Below are 21166 nucleotides of genomic sequence, written 5' to 3' on the forward strand. Positions count from 1 at the left end.
GCAATGTTGTCCATAGCTTGTCATGATCCACACAATTGAATGCCTTTGTATAGTCGATAAAACACAGGTAAACATCTTTCTGGTATTCTCTGTTTTCAGCCAAGATCCATCTGACATCAGCAAGGATATTCCTCATTCCATATCCTCTTCTGAATCTGGCTTGGACCTATGGAAGTTCTCTGTTAATGCATGGTTGCAGTCACATTTGTTGTATCTTTAGTAAAACTTTACTAGCATAGGATATCAATGATATTGCCCAGTGATTTCCGCATTCTGTTGGGTCACCTTTCTTTGGAATGGGCACAAAGAGAGATTTCTTCCAGTCAATTGGCAAGGTAGTTGTCTTCCAAATTTCCTGTCATAGATGAGTGAATGCCTTCAATGTTGCATCAGTTTGTTGAAATTTTTTAATTTTTATTCTATTTCCAGTGCCTTGTTCTTTGCCAATGTCTTTGCTGCACCTTGGACTTCTTCCTTATCATTGGCTCTTGATTATATGCTACCTCTTGAAACAGTTTAACATGTCTTGTTGGTACAGTCACTCTGTGTATTCCGTCTTTTTTTTTTTTTTTTTTATTGTTTTCTTCATCATTCAATATCTTGCCCATGATGGAGCATACAGTGGACAAAATGATGAAAACTTCTTAAATACTACCAAATATCTTAAAGCAGTGAGTTGCTGGTGTGGGCACTGCTAGTTTCAAGGAACACTATGGTCAACTGGCATAACATAGTCCACAAAGACAATGTTCTACATTCTACTTTGGTGAGTAGTGTCTCAAAATTTAAAAGTTTATTAGCAGCCATCTAAGGTACAGCTATTGGTGTTTCCATGCATGGAAAAAAGAAGAGTGATGAGAACTGAAGATGTTTGTAATCAGTTAATCCAATAGACTAATGGAACATGTGAACATGAGTCTCCATAGCTAAGACCAGAAGAATTATATGATACCTGACTACCACTACCAACTGCTCTGATAAAAAATCATATTAGAAGGTCTTGGATAGAGTACGAAAAACAGTGGAGCAAAGCTCAAAATTATTTAAAAGGGGAAAAAAAGAAATAAAGACCACGCTTACTGGTTATAAAGAGACTGAAAGAACCTGAGGCTACGGCCCTCAATGACAACCCTTCAGGTCTGTAAAGGAGCTGACTCTCATGGCCCAATTTTCAGCCAAGTAGTATATAAGTATATAGCAGGGACAACAACACCAGTAAGGTATGCTTGATCATTCAAAATCTGAAGAGCAACATTTACCCAAGGACAAACTTGAGAAGGTGGGTGGAATGGAATTAGGAACCGCAAGTAGGAAGCAGGATAACTGCTGTTACATGGAAGGGATTACAATCATTGAGATGAAACAAAATGTATGATTTGTTGAATTCAAAACCAATGATCTTGTCTGGAAACTTTTGCTCAATTCATAATAAAAGGTTTTTTAAAAGAAAATCTCTGTGTATTACTACCTTGTGTTGTTTAACTGGTTTTACCTACCTTAGAGTATGATCTTTCCTGGGGGGCAGAGAAGAACCCCAGCCTCTGGGAGGGGCTAGATCCAGAGTGCTGAAGAACAACACCCCATAATAAGTTTTGGTTGCTTCTACTAGAGGCCTTTTCAGTGGAATCCATCTTGAAGAAATATTACGCACACATCCAATTAGCATGGTCCCTCCTAAACAGGGCATTTCTCAGAAATTCCAACCTATGAATCAACATGATGCCTTTTTTCCACCCAACACTTACTCCCCCCACCCCCGCTCCCAACCCTAAGAATGGGAATCCTGATGTGGCACTGTAAGATAAGCACTGGACTGCCAACCACAAGATTGGTGGTTCAAACCCACCAGCCACTCCTTGTGAGCCCTAGACAGGGTTACTTTGAGTTGAAACCAACTCAATGGCACTTAACAACAACATCCCTATGAATGGACTTTTGGTGTGACTCTGAAGGGTAAGCACTGGACTGCTAACTACAAGTTCAGTGGTGAAAACCCACCAGTTGTTCTTCAGAAACTCTCTACAGGGTCACTATGAGTGGGAACTGACTCTATAGCACTTCACAGGAATAGCAACATCCCTATGAATAAACATGATTCCTTTTCCTCACCCAAACCCTGTTTAAGACCCAGGAAAGCTCTTGTTCAGGGAGATGGGGGTTAAGCTTTGTTTAATGTCCTCAACACCTCTGCTTGTAAGCAGAATAGAAAGAAATTAAGGTAGAAGGACCTCCAAAACTTTAATTCTGAATTCCATTGATAAGGAAGACAGAGAGGAGTTCCTGGAGAGACTAGACTGTTGTTTGGAAAAACAGGTTTGAGAAAAAGATCAATGATATCAGATTTGGAAATTGTCAGTGTGCCATCAGCTGTATACATCCAGAAATTTCTGAGATGGAGATTTAGTTTTGAGGGTTTTCAGTATGTGAATGGTGGTGGGAGATGTGTGCAATACATTTTCTAAGGATCCTGAGAGATGAAAAAGTAAAGGTGGTTAGTACGTAATGGGAAATAAGGCAGGTAAATCATCATATAATGAATATATTAGCAAATTGACACTGGAGTAAGCTGCATGTTTGCAAGGAAAGAGAAAACTCTAACCCAGGGAATCTTTTGGTGTTAAACATGAAGAGTGAGTAGATATTTATTTATTTATTTATTTATTTATTTATTTATTTGGCAAGTGAATAGGGGGCATTTCTGAAAGAAAGATGGTCTGAGAAAACACAAAGAAGTGTGGATCATGGAACTTGTGACAATATTAAGACAAGGCTAAATATGCTTTCTCATTATTTTTTAAGAAAGGACCTCTTTGAGTGCAGGAATGATCCTTTCATCTCTGTTGTTGTTGTTAAGTGCTGTACAGGTAATCTGAACTCATAACAACCCTGCATAGGGTTTCTGAGGCTTTAAATCTTCACTGAAACAGAAAGCATGATCTTTCTCCCATGGAGCAGCTGGCCACTCAAACCACGGACCTTGTAGTTCACAGTCCAGTGCTTACTGTATGGAGCCACCATGTTCCCATTCATCTCTAGCAGTTAATATAGATTAAGTGCTCCATAAAAATTAGTTGGAATGGTAGGCTATGATAGTAAATAATGCAACGTAGCTTAACATAATATAATAATCCTAGGAAGAGTACACACCTACTTAAAAGGGAGAAATTATCTTACAATCATTCAATTTTACTCACTTAATAACCCTTTTAATCCTATTGGTGTTGTTATGTGCCATCGAGTGGGTTCCAACTCAACAACCCTGTGTACAGGGTTTCCAAGAAACAGCTAGTGGGTTCGAATTGCCAGCCTTACAGTTCAAACTGACCTTGTGGTCCAGTGCTTTTCCTATACCGCCACACCAGGACTCCCTCTTAAATCCTATTCCTACACAAATTGCAAACCACCTTATCTATTTATTAGGGCAGGGTGTATTAGAAGGTTCAGCAAGTACAATTCAAGATATAATGATTAATAGAAACAATTATTGTTAGTTGCCACTTTGTTTTTGACTCATGGTGACCTCGTGTATGCAGAATAGAGCTGTGTTCTATAGGATTTTCAAGGCTGTGAACAATACTTTCCCAAGGTGCCTCAGCAGGGACTAGAAAGCCAACCTTGAGAATAAGCCTACTAGTTCTTAATTGAAACAATAGTCTATTTAAATAAAAACGTATCAGTTAAGACTTCCTGCTTATTTAAACAGACTCTTATCCACTTAGTCTTGATTAGAAAGGTCTTATTATAAGCATATTCTATCTAAGCTAGCCCACCTACTGCTTGCCATCATGTGTTATCTGACCTTTTGCTATTTGCCTAACACTTCAGGTAGTGCCTGACTTAAAGTGTTATTGTAGTCCTTAGTTATTTCTGCACTGTCTTGTGGTCTTTAGTATAATCATGTGAATTCTTTAGCTGTGCTGACATGTGTTTTGAATGCTTTCCAACATAGGTTTATTTTCCAACATTAGGTGCTGGGTTGTAAGATCAGTGGTTCAAACTTACCAGCTGCTCTTTGGGTGAAAGATGAGGCTGTCTGCTCCCTTAAAGGTTTACAGTCTCAGAAACCCTGTATAGGATCGCAATATGTCAAAATCCACTCCATGGTAATGGGTTGGATTTGGGTTTGGGTTTACATCCAACAATTTTCTGTTGTGACCTACAAGGTTTTCACTGGCTAAATTTGAAAAGTACATCAACAAGCCCTTTTTTCTAGTGTGTCTTAGTCTGGAAACTCAGCTGGAACCTGTCCCCATGAGTGATGCTGGTGGCATTTGAAATCATTTCTAGCACTATTGTTGTTATTGTAAAAGCCATTGGTTGAATCAGTTCCAACTCAGGGTAACCTTATATAAGGATTCCAAGGAATGGCTGATGGATAGCAGTCCAGTGCATAGCCTACAGCCCATACCAGTACTCTATATCACACACCTGCAAACCACAATATTGGTAGGAGGGTAGTGGTGACTTAGATGTGTTATAAATTTTACTTACCACCTCTCAATAGTTACATGACTTTTAATTAAATGAGCAGTTTGAGTTCAATGTTTCTAAAGTTTTCTGCCTTGTGATATACCTCTGTTGTTATTGACTGTGTAGAAATTCTTCTCCATTCTTCTGTAACAGGACTATTATTTTGTGTTAGTAACCTAACTCTCCATTACTGGATATACATAGTTATGGAGTGTGTCCCCTATTTGCACTCCCTTCCCTCACCAAAACACAAATATAAGACTGCACTAAGCAAATCCTATGCTTTTTAAATGTAATTTCAGTAAAGTAACACAGGAACTTATAGCATCACACCTACATATATAAAATTATTCGGTTCTGTCATTTCCTTAACACTGGATTTTCAGATTTATTTATTATTTTTGAACTATATAGTTTAACAAATTGTGCTTTAGCTTAACTCATTCAGGATTCTATTGATCAAAATGAAAGAATTCTAATGATATATGTAGCCCTAAAATTCTATAGAACTTGGAAAATGAAAGGAGAAAGAAGAGGGAGAGAAAGTAGGAAACAACACAGTAGCATGCTAAGAAGAGAGGTACATTAAAATATAAATGTTTTACCTAAAATTAGTGCTTCTCTCTGTTTGTATATATCATTATAATTAAGTGCTTTTGAGTCTGTTTCAACTCAGCAACTCTATGTACAACAGAAGAACACACTGCCCAGTCCTGCACCTTCCTCACACTCATTGTTATGGTTTAGCCCATTGTTGTAACCACTGTGTCAATGCATCATGTTGGGGATCTTCCTCTTTTCCTCTATCTCTCTACCAAGCATGATGTCATTTTTCAGGGACTGATCCCTCTTGACAATATGTCCAAAGCATGTGAGATGAAGTCTTGCCATCCTCCCTTCCAAGAAGCATTTTTGACTGTATCTGTTCCAAAACCGATTTGTTTGTTTTTCTGTCTATCTGTGGAGTCCTGATGTGGCGCTGTGGGCTAATGCATCAGTCAGTCTGCAAAGTTATTTGAACTGCAAGGTCAGTCATTTAAGCTCACTAGCTGCTCCTTGGAACCCCTATACAGGGTCTCTGTGGGTCTAATTGACTTGATGGCACTTAACAACAACAATGGTACTTTGCCAACACCATAGCTCAAAGGCATCAAATCTTCTCCAGTCTTCCTTTTTAATTGTTCAGCTTTCACATGCATATGCATGCACCTTAGTCCTCAAAATTACATCTTTCTTTTTTACCTCTTTAATGAGGTCCTTTATAGTAGATCTGCCAATTACAACATTGTTTGGATTCTTGAGTGCTGCTTCCATAAGCATTGACTGTGGATCCAAGTAAAATGAAATCTTAGACAACTTCAATATTTTCTCTTTTATCACTACACAACTTATTGGCCCAAGAAGCCCTGGTATGGTAGTGGATTATATGTTGAGTTGCTAAGTACAATGTCAGCAGTTCAAATCCACCAGCTGCTCTATGGGAGAAAGATGAAGCTTTCTGCTACTATAAAGATTTACAGTTTCCACTACCCTGTGAGTTGGAACCTGACCCGATGGCACACAGCAACAGCAGCTTATTGGCCCAGTTGTGAGGGCTTTCATTTTCTTTATCTTGAAGTATATTGTATTGAAGGTGTAGTCCTATCTTTTGTCTTCAAGTGCTTCAAGTCTTTGTCACTTTCAACAAGCAAGGTTATGCCAATGAGCCTTCCTGTAAACCTGATGTCATGTTCTTCTTCATCTAGTACAGCTTCTTGGATTATCTATTCAGCATACAGATTGAATAAATATAGCAACAGGATACAACCCTTACACACATCTTTCTTAATTTAAAACCATGAAGAATTCCCTTGTTCTGTTCTAAGGATGACCTCTTGATCTATGGACAGGTTTCACAAGAGCACAATCAAGTGTTCTGGAATTTCCATTCTTTGCAATGTTATCCACAATTTTTAAGGTTCACACAGTTTAATACCTTTGCATGATCAATAAAACATAAGTAAACATCATTTTGGTATTGTCTGTTTTAAACCAAGATCCATCTGATGTCAGCAATGGTATTCTTAATTCCATGTCCCCTTCTTAGTCCACTTTGAATTTAGGGTTGGCTCTTCCACCAACTCTGTTTATATTTTTTAATTGGTGTCATGGACTGAATTGTGTCTGCCCAGAATATGTGTTAGCGTGGCTGGGCCATGATTCTCAATGGTTTGAGAGTTATGTGATGATTCTCAGATGATGATCTGGGGTGATAAACCAATAAAAGGATTAAGGGTGGGATGGTGGTGGTCGTGGTGTGCCATCTAGTCAGTTCTGACTCATAGAAATCCTGTCTAGGGTTCCTGAAGCTGTAAATCTTTACAAGACCAGAAAGCCTCATCTCTCTCCCACAGAGAGTCTGGTAAATTTGAACTGCTGACCTTGCAGTTAGACATACAACCAACAAGTAACTACTACCTTACCCTCAATCCTGTCAAGATCTTGATCCAATGTCAGAGAGTTTCCCTGAGATGTGGCCTGCAACACCCTTTATCTTACAAGAGATAAAGGGAGAGTAAAACAGACAGAGAAAGAGGGACATACTACCACCAAGACAGAAGAGCTAGGCGTGGACTGTATTCTTTGGACCTAGAGTTCCTGCACTGTGAAGCTCCTAGATCCAGGGGAACACTGATGCCAAGACATATGGAGATCCACAAGGAATACTGGGCCTACAGATGAAAGGAGACAACAAGGACTTTTTCTTAGAGTAGACAAAGAGAAATCGTTCCCCAAGAGCTAGCACTCTTATGTTGGACTTCTAGCCTTCTAAACTGTGAGGGCATAAATGTCTGGTGGTTAAAAGCATCCACTTGTGGTATTTCTACTATAACAACATTAGATAATTAAGAGTGTACGTGAGCTTATGTCAGTGGCTTTGAAATCTGTTGTTGTTGTTAGGTGCCATCAAGTCAGTATTGCCTCATGGCAACCCTGTGAACAACAGAACGAAACATGCCCGATCCTGGGCCAACCTCACAATCATTCTTACGTTTCAGCCCATTGATGCTGCCATTGTGCCAATCCATTTAGTGAACATAAATATCATTTGAGAAGTTCTAAATGGATATGTCTGTGTATGGCCTGAGAATATGCAGATTTTACATGTTTCCCAAATGAGTCTCAAACAATACTTTGAGAAAGCTGGTATAGGTTGTACTGTACATGTAAAATGGAGCTAATCATAGCAAAAACATGCCTGCTCAGAGTTCCAATCAAACAACCAGCCCCATTATCATCCAGTTCATTCCAACTCATACTGACCAGTTGGAACAGAGAAGAACAGCTCCATGGAGTTTCCAAGGCTGTAAATTTACAGGAGCAGACAGTCTCATCTTTCTCATGTGGAGCTGCACTGATGAACTTGAACTACTGACCTTATGATTAGTAAGCTCAGTGCTTAATCCACTGTGCCACCAGGGCCCCTTACTCAGAGCTCAGTTTTGTTAACTAATTTCAAATTTCTAGTCATGGCCATGCCATAAACTGTTCTAGCTTTGTCAATGATAAAAGTGAACTATTAAGTGAATTATAAGATACACATCTGCATACTAAAATAACAAAGATTACATAGTTTGAATTTTCATTTTGGTGAGCAAAGTTCACTGAGATTACAAGAGGAAGTATTTAGTCATAAAACTAAAACCACCATTTCTGTTTTTTAATTTATTTTTATAGCTGAAATAAAAGCAGCTTTCACATGAATGTAATTTTATTTTCTGTTGGCACTTTGTATAAATTTGTTTTCCCTCAAAATACCACCATCTGTATGAGAAGAAAATCTCGAACATATTTTGTTGTTAAGTCCAGTCCAGGTGGTTTGACTCACAGGGACCCTGTATAGGGTTCCCAAGGAGCTGCTGATGGCTTTGAACTGCCAACAGTGTGCTCAAACTGACCTTGCAGTCCATTATCCAGAATCACTATACCAGGATAGTGCTGAAAGTTTAATATGTTACTAGATCATTTTTGCAGGAGAAATTATCTATATAACTAATAGCTAGCACATAGTATGGCTCTGTAAGATCAACACTGTACTTCAAACCACAAGGTGGGCTTCCTTGGGAACCCTGTACAAGATCATTGTAAGTCAGAACTGACTTGATAGCACTTAACAACGCCATGTTATATCCACAATCTTATATAAAGAATTTAAGCACTTATTCAAAAGTTAAGATAACAGAAAATAAAAGAATCCCATATATTTTTACCCTGTGTTCTTTTTTAAAAAAGTTTTTAGTGTGAATTGAGTGATAATTCACATGGGAGGACATTGGTTTTATACTCATCATTTCATTACAATGATTACAATGTCCTTCTTGCTTCATCATTCAACAGTATTTGCTTCCATTCCCTGTTTGTTGTTGTTGTTGTTGTTGTTGTTGTGGGGGGGGGTGTACATAAAAACATTCAGGAATATATAATCATTTAAACAACCAAAGGGCACACTCTGCAAGTCTGCCTCCTGGCCACCAACAAACAGCCTTTCTCTTTCCATGAGTCTAGAGTCCTCAGCTGCTTTCTCTCTCCATGGCCTCATCTTTGCCTCCATCTCTGGTGTCCCTGCTTCTCTGGATAGGGTTCCACAATCTGCTTGTGCTCTTCTCCCTTGATGGTCCTAGGGTCTTCTGTTTCTGGGCTGTAAGATCAACTATTCCCCCATTTTTGTTACAAAACCTCTACCTTTACAGTTGTGACAGTTGCAATTAGTCATAACAATGATTCACTGCTGAATCATAAAAATCTTAGCCCCGTCTCTTTTCACCAGACCCATCTAAAGAAGTGAAAACTATTCAGTGGGGACTCTACCTTACCCTGCTGTTGTTGTTAGGTACCTTACCCTGTACACTCTTAAATTAAATTCCCTTTTGAAACCTTGTAAACCAGTCACTTCGTGCCTTTCAGAGTTCCAACCAAAGTTCCAACCTCATTTTAGGTAGCCAGTGACTAAGTTGCCCGTCCCTGTCAACTCTGTATACAGAGGTTACCCTGTGTTCTTATACAATGAAGAACTTCATAAATTATTTTTCTGTTTTTTAATGTGGTTTATGAAATTAGAGGCATCTTTATATGAATGATATAAGACAAATATGTTACAGGAAATAGCCAAAGCCTGATTGTGTTTCTATGTGATGTTCAGTTTTGGCTAAATTGCTCTTTTGCTTAACTTTTAAAAATATTATTTACTACAATATTGTCCAATAGATACTCTGTACACTTTAATCCCAGTAATACAGAATACTCTTTTAATTTCCTCTAGAAATTTAAATTCAATTCTATATGATTTGATAATTATTTATTGGAAAATCTATAAGATGTCCATTATGCCATTAGACATTATGAAGAATGTTAAAAAAAAAAAAGTAAAAAGTGAGAGGCTTTATAATTTTTCAAAAGAATAGACTAAAAATTAGGTTCTAAAATTCAGAAACTAGGAAAAGCATCACTTAAAGCAACATGAGGTAACCATTGTAGAACATGAAGCCCAACCACACAGAACTCAAGGTAGCCCACATGATACTACTAAAATTAACAGAAGACGTCTGTTCTCTCTGCACATGACACTCATGAGGCTTACAGCAGGGGTGGAAAGTGCAGTAAAAGCCTGTGTAAAGAATTGAATGAACATTTAAAAATTAGTCGTGGTCTTAAAGAAGTAACTTTCATAACTTTCATTATTAGAACTTTGAGATTTAAAAAAGTAAAAAGTCATCTTGCTCTATACTGTCAGTACATGTGACAAATCGTAACAACTGACAATGTTTGTTGTAACACTTACCAAAAATCCCTTTTCTGTAGCAGGATCAGAACTAGGTTAAAGAGGAATCATTTTTCTCCTAGCTCATCCTTTTATTATTTTACCAATGTCTTTTTTTTGTTTTTTGTTTTTTCCTTTTTCTGAGTAATCTTAGTTCAAGAGTCTCTGGGTAGTGCAAATGATTAATGTGCTCAGCTGCTAACCAAAATGTTGACATTTAGAGTCCACCCAGAGGAATCTTGGAAGAAAGTTCTGGCTATCCACTTCAGAAAAATCAGCCTTTGAAACCTCTATGGAGCACAGTCCTATTATGACACACATGGGGTCAACATGAGTTGAGCTCAAAATTCTATAGCAACTTGCTTAATATTTGTTTATCTGATAATTCTTATTTTTTATCTTAAAATGTAGAAGTCAAACTCAAACTCACTACCATTGAATCAGTTCTGACTCATAATGACCCTGTATAGGGTTTCCCAAACGTAAATCTTTATAAGAGCAGACAGCCTCATCTTTCTCCTACAGAGCAGGAGGTGAGTTTGAACTGATAATCTTTCAATTAGCAGTCCAATGTAGGGAATTTGAAAATTCAATTCAGTATTATTCAACAATTGTTTACTGCATAATTACATATCATTGATGTATACTGTCAAGTCAGTTACAACTCATAGTGACCCCTATATATTATTTCTGAGGAGTGACTGGTGGGTTTGAACCACTGACCTTGTGAATAGCAGTCTAGTGTTTATCCCAAAGTGCCACACCAGGACTCCATTCTACAGAGTAGAAATGTGCAAAACATAATGAGTATTTATCACTCTCATTGGTCCCTCTCCCATGAGGCAGTGGTGTATAACAAAGGAAAGGAACTCCATATCAGTTGTGATGTACATCTCTAAGAACATTGATCCCAGAATCCTTCAAATATGAATCAGTATCAAATGAAAATAATACCTTGCTGATCATTTCAAAAATTTGCCCAATGCTCAACCACAGAATAATCAATAGTGAAAAATAGGCTGAGAAATGACATCTGAAAGAGAAATACATATAAAGTGGAATTGAAGGAAGAGAATTGTTTTGTCCAGTTAGGAGCTAGGGCAGTCTCAAATACCTTCTGGGTTTTACTTTTTTACAAGAATTAGCCACATTGCTATCATTTGAGTTCTAAAACCCTGCTAAACATAATTGAATTAATAAAAGTAACAAATTAATTTGATATAATATGCAAATAGTACTCTTATGCTTTTAGTTATTATCACAAAAATAATAGGCTTTGATGAATTAATTATATTCATGGTTACATAAGAGTCATTTTAGCTCCAATGTAAAACACTAGAGAGTTTTGTTTTTCCTGGCGGAGGAGGCAGATGGTAGGGAAGAGCAGTTCTCTTATGAGCACATGGGTCAGCTTAAAGGGGTTCATAAGTGATAGATTAGACAATGCTTTAGCAAGCAAAAAGATTGTGGTAGTTTATTATATTTTAAAAAGTGGTACAACTGAAAACCAATTATAGTCAAGAATGTTGTTTTCCCAGAAAAATAATTCAAGATTATACCACCTAGAAAAAGAGTTGTAATGAGTTGGTTAGATACATTTGCTCAGTTTGTAGAATAAAGTTTCCCCTCTTCCATGCTATTTCTCATTTAATAGCTCCTCATACACAGTGTAAATAATATGGGCTCCCAGATAATACATTGTGACCTAATTATCATTGTCAAGTCATTGCCAAGCAATTTAAGGCCATGTTCTGAGCACCCATCTTGTTCCAAGAATTGCAATGGGCCCTGGGGATACCAGGGGATAAACCCAGCTCATATTTGATATTTCATGGAATTGTGTGTGGAGGTGCAATACCTGAACTTTCACTGAATTCAAATGCTCAACCCAAGGATCTCAGTACCATCCTTCTTCATTCCCCACAATCTGTTCTCCATCTCCAAACTATAGCCAACATACATGCACACAGTCACTTGTTTTTGTTTTTTTTAATTTTTTGCAATTGTTGTAAATATATCTATCATACAACTTTTGTCAGTTTAACTTTTTACAAGTGTACTCTGGTAGCGTAGTGGTTATGAATCCAGCTGCGAACCTTAAGGTCAGCAATTCAAAACTACCAGCCACTCTGCGGGAGAAAGATGAGGCTTTCTGCTCCCGTAAAGACTTACAGCCTCAGAAACCCTGCACAGGGTCGCTATGAGTCAGAACCAACTTGTCAGCACTTAAGAACAACAACAACAACGACTTACTGACAAGTACAATAATCAACTGTGCGATCCTACCTCTAATTAATGTAATTTAAAACCTGCCTTTTCCCCCTTTACCCTTGTCCCTAGTAAACACTAATAAACTTTGGTTTATATACTTTGCCTTTTGTTGTCTTTTTAGACAAGTGAAGTCATACAATATTTGTTCTTTTGTGTTGATCTTATTTTCCCCGCATAATGTCTTCAAGCTCCATCCATACCGAAGCATGTATCAAGACTTCATTTCTCTTACTAAGTAATATTCCATTGTATATATGTACCACATTTTATTTATTCATTCATATGTTGAGCACTTAGATAGTTTATAGCTTTCTGTCTACTGTGAATATTACTGGAATTTTTTGAGTCTCTGCTTTAAAATCTTTTTGGTGTATGCCTAGAAGTAGAATTCCCAGTTCTGACGAACATGTTGTGAAGAGGGCAAATAGATTGGCAAGACTTTTCTATGTCTTTCTCAATGCTGTCTAGAATCAATTTATTAACCATTTCTTTCAAATTAGCTCTTTGCTCCACTCAGGTTATGATTTCCATCATTTTCTTCTGGATTTGTCAGACTTATTGGTGCAAAGCATAAGAGGTCTTCTGAATCTGATTGATTGATTGATTGATTGATTGATTGATTTATTAGTAAAACCAACACAGAACAGAAAAAGCAAATAATCATTGGCAGTCTTGACATCAGCCTTTGTTTCAGTCATGTCTTACCATTTTTTGTCCATGAAGCACATTTAGTCACAAGTTAGATACATGCCATAGAAGCTGTTCCCATGGTTTTTGCTCTCAGTAATTCACCATGAATTTTCTAAATGTAACTTCATTGTCAGGAAGGCTGACTTCAAAAACATGATCCTTGTGGTCATTAGATCAATATTGGTTCCTTGAATCTTTTTGATCAATTTTTTTATATTTCTTATACTGACCATAATTGGTGATTTCATATCATATCAATCTTTCTTAGAAAATGAATCAACTGCTTTTCTTCTTGACTCCTTTTTGCCACCTTTCGTAAGGTGATTGTTCTTCCTGAATACCATGGTACTGCTCAGTGGATTGATTTGTCTAGTTCTTTAAACAACAACAACAACAACAACAAAAAAAACTGTTGGAATTTTTATTGGCTCTATAGATTGCTTTGAGTTATATTGACATCTCAACACTATTAAGTCTTCCAATCCATGAAAATGGAACATATTTCTATTTATTTAAATCTTCTTCAATTGCTTTAAGACATCTTCTTAAATCTTTTTCAGTAGTGTTTTGTAGTTTGTATTGTATTGAATTCCCCACATTTCTGTTTTGTTCCTAAGTATATAATTCTCCTAGATGCTATGGTAAAAGGAATTGTTTCCCTTTCAAATTAGTCACTCATAGTATATAGAGATATCCAACTGAATTTTATTTGTTGTCCTTGTCACTGCAACTTGGTTAACTTCCTCTACTAGCTCTAGAAGTTTTCATATAGACTTTTTGGTGTTTTGTTTTGGTTTCTTAATTTTTATTGTGAATTAAGTGATATTTTACATGGGAGAACAGCAGCTTTATATTCATCCTATCATATTTCATTTCATTGAAATGATAACCTTCCCTTCCATGCATCATAATTCAACAACATTTGCTTCCTTTCCCTTTGTTTTCTTGTTTTGTTTTGTTTGGGTGTACACTGAAGCACTCAGGAATATATAACCATTCAAACAACGAAAGGGTACACCCTCTAGTCAAGTTCTGATCATCCAGCCATTGGAGCCAGGTCAAATGGGGACAATCTGCAATTATGGGTGTTTTTGTGTAACTCCCTTCACTTCATCAGCTGGATGCTTCACTCTCCACTCAAGTCCTCTGTGGCCATGTCACTTGCCCTGGGCCAGGAGTCCCCAGGTCTTGCAATACTGCTGGCCAACCAGGTCTTAATTCAGGTTAACAGGAGTCTATTGAATGTGGTCAGACTTAGTTCTCAACTTCATGGCTGTTTTTCCCCACTTCCACTTATCGGTTGACCAATGTGGTCACCAGCAAGACCACATGCCTGCTTATATATTCTCCTTGAATCTCAGTCTTGGAAGGGGGTTTGCCCTGAGGGGACCTGACTGCTTACCTTGATGGCTCACCAGAAAACAACTTGCTTGTTCTTGTAGTAGTCAGTCTGACTGCTGTTATTGTTTTTTTTAATTTTTCCTGTTGGTCTTTCTTTCAAGAAATATCTTCTGTTCTTCTAGCCATTCCAGGCTGGTCTGCTTATCCTTTCAAGTGGAAATTTCTCACCTCAAAAGATTCTGGGGGGTGGGGATCAAGATTATACCTATGGTCTTATGCAATGCAAAAGTCTGCAGGAACCCTCCTTCACTAGGCAAGTCTAGCCCCATTTTAGGTATTCCAATCAGTTACAGGCAGAAGACTGACTTACAAGCTTTCTATGGTGATATTTCTGGCTATTCCTTTCTCTCCCCCTCAAGTGTCTATGTTACAATAGCAGGCAAGGGAAATCAAGATTCAAAAAACAACCAAGCATCTTAACATTATTTCCCCTCGTTTTTACCCATTCAAACCATGCCTCAATCCCTGTATCCCAGAGCCCTGTTGTTTGAAGGTTTAGTATACATCACTATTTACCTCTGTCCCACTTAGCCAATTAAAACCTGCCTAAATGTTTTCCCATCCACCTTGTTCTTCCATTCCCCTCCCCCATCTTGTGTATTTCCACACCCTCAGCACCCAAACTATCCTGTGTCTATTCCCTACCTTGTGCTCCACCTTCCCCTCCCTGCCCTCACTCCACCCCCCCCACCCCAGAAACCAACAAATAATTTTTTTTCCCCTTTCAGTGTGGCTATTTTTTCTTAAACTTTTACAATAGTGGTCCTATGCAGTATTTCTCCATTTGTGACTGACTAATTTCACTCAGCATAATGTCCTCAAGGTTCATCATGTTATGCAGTGGCTTGCAGCTTCCTTGTTGTTCTTCAAGGTAGCATAGTATTCCATTGTGCATATGTACCACAGTTTGTTTACGCATTCTTCCATTGATGGACATCTTACTGCTGTTGTAAATAGCGCTGCTATGAACATTGGTGTGCATATATCTACTCATGTTATGACTCGTATTTCTTGTGGGTAAATACCAAGTAGAGGAATTGCTGGATCATAAGGTATTTCTATTTCCAACTTTCTGAGGAAGTGCCATACTGTTTTCCAGAGTGGTTGGACCATTTTGCAACCCCACCAGCAATGCAGGAACATCCCAGTCTCTCCACATCCTCCCCAGCATTTAATGTCCTCTACTTTTTTGATCTTTGCTGTTTTTGTTGGTGTGAGATGATATCTCATTGTTTTGATTTGCATCTCTCTAATGACTAGTGATCATGAACATTTCTTCATAAGCTTGTTGGATCTCCTCCTTAGTGAAGTGTCTGTTCAGGCCCTGTGCTTTGCTTATCCTGGGTCTCTTTCCTTTCCATATAAAGTTTGTAATAGTTTTTTCCACCTCTTTGACGAATGTCATTAGAATCTGGATTGGGATTGCATTATATGTGCAGATTGCTTTGGACAATATTGACATTTTCACAATGTTAAGTCTTCTTATCCAGGAGCATGGTACATTCCTCCATTTTTGTAGGTCTCTTTTGGTTTCTTGTAGTAGTGTTTTGTAGTTTTCTTTGTATAAGTTCTTTGTTTCTCTGATTACATTTATTCCGAGATATTTCAGCCAATGGGCGGCTATTGTAAATGGTATTGCTTTCCTAATGTCTTTTTCAGTGCTGTCGTTATTGGTATAGAGGAATCCAACTGACTTTTTTGTATGTTAATCTTATACTCTGCCACTTTGCTGAATTTTCCAATGAGGTCTAGTAGCTTTTTCATTGAGTTGTTGGGGGTTTCTATGTATAGGATCATATCCTCTGCAAATAGAGAGAGTTTTACCTCCTATTTTCTAATTTGGATGCCTTTAATTTCCCTATCTTGCCATATAGCTCTGGCTAAGACTTCCAGCAAAATATTGAATAGAAGTAGTGACAAAGGGCATCCTTGCCTGGTTCCTGTTCACAAAAGGAAGGCTTTCAGTTTCTCTCCATTGAGAGCAATGTAGGCTGTTAGTTTTGTATATATGCTCTTAATTATGTTGAGGAATTTCTGTTCATATCACAGTTGTTAATGAGTCTTCCTCCAATCCTGATGCCACATTTTTCTTCATATAACCCAGCTCCTCAGATTATTTTCTCAGCATACAGGTTGAATAAGTATGGTGAAAGGATACAGCCCTGTTACACACCTTTCTTAATTTTAAACCATTCAGTGTTCCCAAGTTCTGTTCAAACAACTGCCTCTTGGTGCATGTACAGTCTCCTCATGAGCATAATTAAGTGTTCAGGAATTCTCATACTTTGCAATGTTGTCCATAGCTTATCATGATCCACACAATCAAAAGACTTTGAGTAGTAAATAAAGCACAGGTAAACATCTTTCTGGTATTCTCTGCTTTCAGCCATGAGCCATCTGACATCAGCAATGATATCCCTCATTCCATGGCCTCTTCTGAATCCATCTTGAACCTCTGGAAGTTCTCTGTCAAGTGTACCGTTTAAGTGGTTGATTAAGTAAGTCATGTTTTTCTAAAAATGTATCCATCTCTTCTAAGTTTTCAAATTTGTTGTAGTACAACTCTTCATAGTATTCTGTTATTATCCTTTTGATTTCCTTTGGTTCCATTGTGACATAGCCCAGGTGGTTTCTAATGCATATTATTTGTGTCTTCTCCCTCTTTTCTTTTGTTAGGTTTACCAATGATTTGCCAATTTTATTAATCCTTTCAAAGAACCATCTTCTTGTCCTTTTGATTCTTTCTATAGTTTTTCTGTTTCTATCTCATTTATTTCCACTCTAATCTTTATTATTTCTTTTCTTTTGGTTGCTGTAGGTCCCTCTGTTGGTTTGTTTCTAATTCTTGGAGATGCTGTGTTAATGTGCTAATTTTGGATCTTTCTTTTTTTTCTTTTTCTTTAAATTTTTATTGTGGATTGAGTGAAAGTTTATAGGGCAGATCATCAGTTTTACATTCAACAAATCATACAACTTGTTTCATCACACTGATTACATTCCCCTCCATGTACCATCAGTAACAGTATTTCTCTGTATTCACTTTTGCTCCTTTTTAAAAGAAAAACACTCAGGCATTTATAATAATTTAAAGTCTGTCTCATGGCCACCATCTCTTAGTCCCTCTCTTCCCATGAATTTAAAGTCCTCAGCTGCTCCCCCTCTCTGTGTCCCAATCTCTGCCTCCATCTCTGGTGTCACTACTTCTCTGGATAAGGGCTTGCATTCCACTTGTGCTCTTCTTCCTTGATGGTCCTAGGATCCTTTGTTTCTGGACTGAAATATTAACTGCTCCCCCGTTTTTGTTCCAAAACTTCTACCATTACAATAGTGACAGTCACAATTAGTCATGATAACAAATACTCACTATTGAATCATAAGAATCTTATCCCCATCTCTTTTAACCAGACCTATCTAGACAAGATGACAATTATACAGTGGGGACTCTTTCTTCCCCCACACACTCTTCAATTAAACTCCCTTTTGAAACCTTGTAAGCTAGTCACTTTGTGCCTTTATCGCCCCCTCACTTTAGGAAGCCAATGTCTAAGTTGCCTGTCCCTATCTGCCCTGTGTACAGAGTGGATAGCATTGATACTTGATGTGAAAACTCCTTCCCTCTCTGTTAGTATTTAGAGTTACTACCTCCATGAGTATATGTCAAGTTCATCAAATTGTAGCAATTTACCCCTGTTTCCTTTATCAAAAATTGTTGGGGTTTTTGGGGTTTTTTTTATCTTCCTCTATTCGAGTTCTGATTATCAAGCCATCAAGGCTAGGTCAAATGGGTACTATCTGCAAATTTGGGTGTTCTTGTGCCTCTCCCCTCACTTCATATTAGCTGGATGCTTCACTCTCAGCTCTAGCCCTCTGTGGCTATGTCCTTGTCCATGGGCTCAAATGTCCTCAGGTCTCACCACACTTTGGACCAACCAGCCCTTCCTCTTCTCTCTCTCATCTCCAGGTCAACGGGAGTCAATGGACTGTGGTTGAACTTAGCCCATTTCTTCATTGCTGCCTTTCCCCTTTTCTACTCACCAGTAGCCCAGTGTGCTCACCAACAAGCTTACATGCCTGCTCATGTGTTCCCTTTGAGTATCAGTCTTAGAGGGGTGTTTGTCCTGGAGGAACTTGATTGTTTGCCTTAATGGCTTTCCGGCGAACAGCTTGCTTATTCTTGTGAGTCATACTGCCATTTTGCTTTGGGTTTTTCCTGATGATCTTTCTTTGAAGATGCATTTTCTGTCACTCTAGCTGTTACAGGCTGGTCTGTTTGTCCTTTCTAGTGGGAATGTCCCACCTCAGAAGGTTCTGAATGGGACTCAGGATTCCACCTAATGTCCTATACTCTGCAAAGGCTCTGCAAGAGGTCTGTTTCACTGGGCAAGTTCTAGAACACCTTTTATGTATTCCAATCAGTTATAGGCTGAAGACAGGCTTACAAGTTTTCTGTAATCCTGTTTCCCAACATTCCTTTCTATCCCACTCAAGTGTCTATTTTACAATAATAGGCAAGGGAAACCAATATTCATAAGACAGTCAAGCATCCTAGTATTATTTCCGCTCTTCACACTATGCCTAGATTCCTGTATCACAGAGCCCTGCTGTTCCAAGGATAAGCATGCATCACTATTTATCTCTGTCCCACTTACCCTTGCAAACCTGTCTCAGTGTTCCCCTATCTACCTTGTTCTTCCACCTCCTTGCCCTTCTTGTATTGCCCTTTCCAACATCCAAACTATGATATGTCTGCCTTGACCCTGTGCTCTACCGTTGCTTCCCTCCACCTCCCATGAAACCCCCCCACCCCAACCCCGCCATTGTGGTTAACTTTTCCCTCCATTGAAGACAGTCTATTTTATCCTGTAATTTACCTGACCTTCCCACCACCTAGATTTCTGTTTCTCTGTGTTTACCTTCTTTCACATTGTAATTGTTTTGATCATAACTGACCTCCCAGATCCTCTGAATTTGTTCTTATAGTTTTATTTAGTTCTTGACTCTTCCATTTGTCAATTGACTTCTGGGTGATGCTACCACATCCATCAATCTCTAGTTGTTGTCTGTTCTTGTTGGTTCTCTGTCCACAGAACTCTTTTTAAGATGTTTTTCATTGCAGGGTTGGCTTTGGCAAAATCCCTTAGCTCTTGTTTATCCTGAAATGTTTTGATTACACCATTGTATTTGATTGACAGCTTTGCTGGGTAGAAGATTCTTGGTTGGTAGTTGCTTTTGTTGTTTTTCTTTTAAGGTTTTATATATGTCTCCCCATTGCCTTCTTGCCTGCATGTTTTTTGCTGAGAGGTCAGAACTTAATCTGATTTGCTTGCCTTTGTAAGTAACACTTCTCTTTTCTGTGACTGCTTTTAGGAATCTCTCCTTGTCTTTGATTTTGGAGAGCTGGATTAAGATATGTCTTGGTGATTTTCTTTTGGGGTCCATCCTTCCTGGTGTTTGTTTAGCTTCTTGAATTATTATCTTCTCATCCTTCAAAATGTTAGGGAAATTTTCTTCCAGTAGTTCCTCAACTATCTCCTCTGTGGACTTCTGAGATTCTGCCTGTTCTGGAATGCCAATAATTCTTAAGTTATTCCTCTTCATGTTATCCAACATGAATCTTAGACTCTTTTCAGATTTTTTTATCCTTTTTTCTTCTTGGTCTTCTATCTTTAGCAGTATTGAGAGGTTTGTCTTCCAGCTCGCTGGTTCTGGCTTCCATCTCTTCAATTCTACTCCTTTGCTCTTTCAGTGTATTGTCCATTTCTGATATTTCATTATTAATTGTCTGGACCTCTTTTTGTAGTTTTTGAATTGTTTTCAATGCCATATCTATCTTTTTGATTGCTCCTGTAGCAGTTTCCTGATTCCTTCCTTATTTTCCTCCACCCCTCTGTGGAGCATTTGGATTTGTCTCCATAGCATTCTTCTGAATCCCTTGTTGTTTTTGTTGATAAGTACCATGGAATCAGTTCTGACTCACAGTGACCCTGCTCAGGGTTTCCGAGACTGTAAATCTTTACAGGAGAAGAACACCTCATCTTTCTCCTGCAGAACCACTGGTAGTTTCGAACTGCTGACCTTGAGGTTGGCAGCCCAACTCGTAACCACTATGCTACCAGAGCTCCTTCTTTGGCAGATCCAAAGCCTGCTCTTCTTCTAATGGGAAGTCTATATCTGCCTTCAGCTCATTTGTCTCAGTTACTCTTTTCTGGTTTTGGACATGTGCCGAGATATTTTGTTGTTTTTTTTTACTTGGACATTTTCAATATTTAGATGCATTTTCAATGATTAAATGAATGTGTTTTGCTGTGTTGTTAAGCTTACTGAGTGTCTCCTGGTGGATGTTATCTGGAGATAAGTTTCCCTTTTCACATTTCTTATCACTCAGCTACAGGCTATCTTAACAGGTATTGGCTATCTGTGTAATGCTTAGGCTGCTGGTATTGGCTCCTGTCAGGATGGTGGGATATTATAGGGTATGCTTGTAGTTTGGATATATGGCCATGATTGCTATCTCTTCTTGGGTAACATAGGGAGAGA

Source organism: Chrysochloris asiatica, unplaced genomic scaffold (genome assembly GCF_000296735.1).
Source record: "Chrysochloris asiatica unplaced genomic scaffold, ChrAsi1.0 scaffold00113, whole genome shotgun sequence".
Classification (NCBI taxonomy): domain Eukaryota; kingdom Metazoa; phylum Chordata; class Mammalia; order Afrosoricida; family Chrysochloridae; genus Chrysochloris; species Chrysochloris asiatica.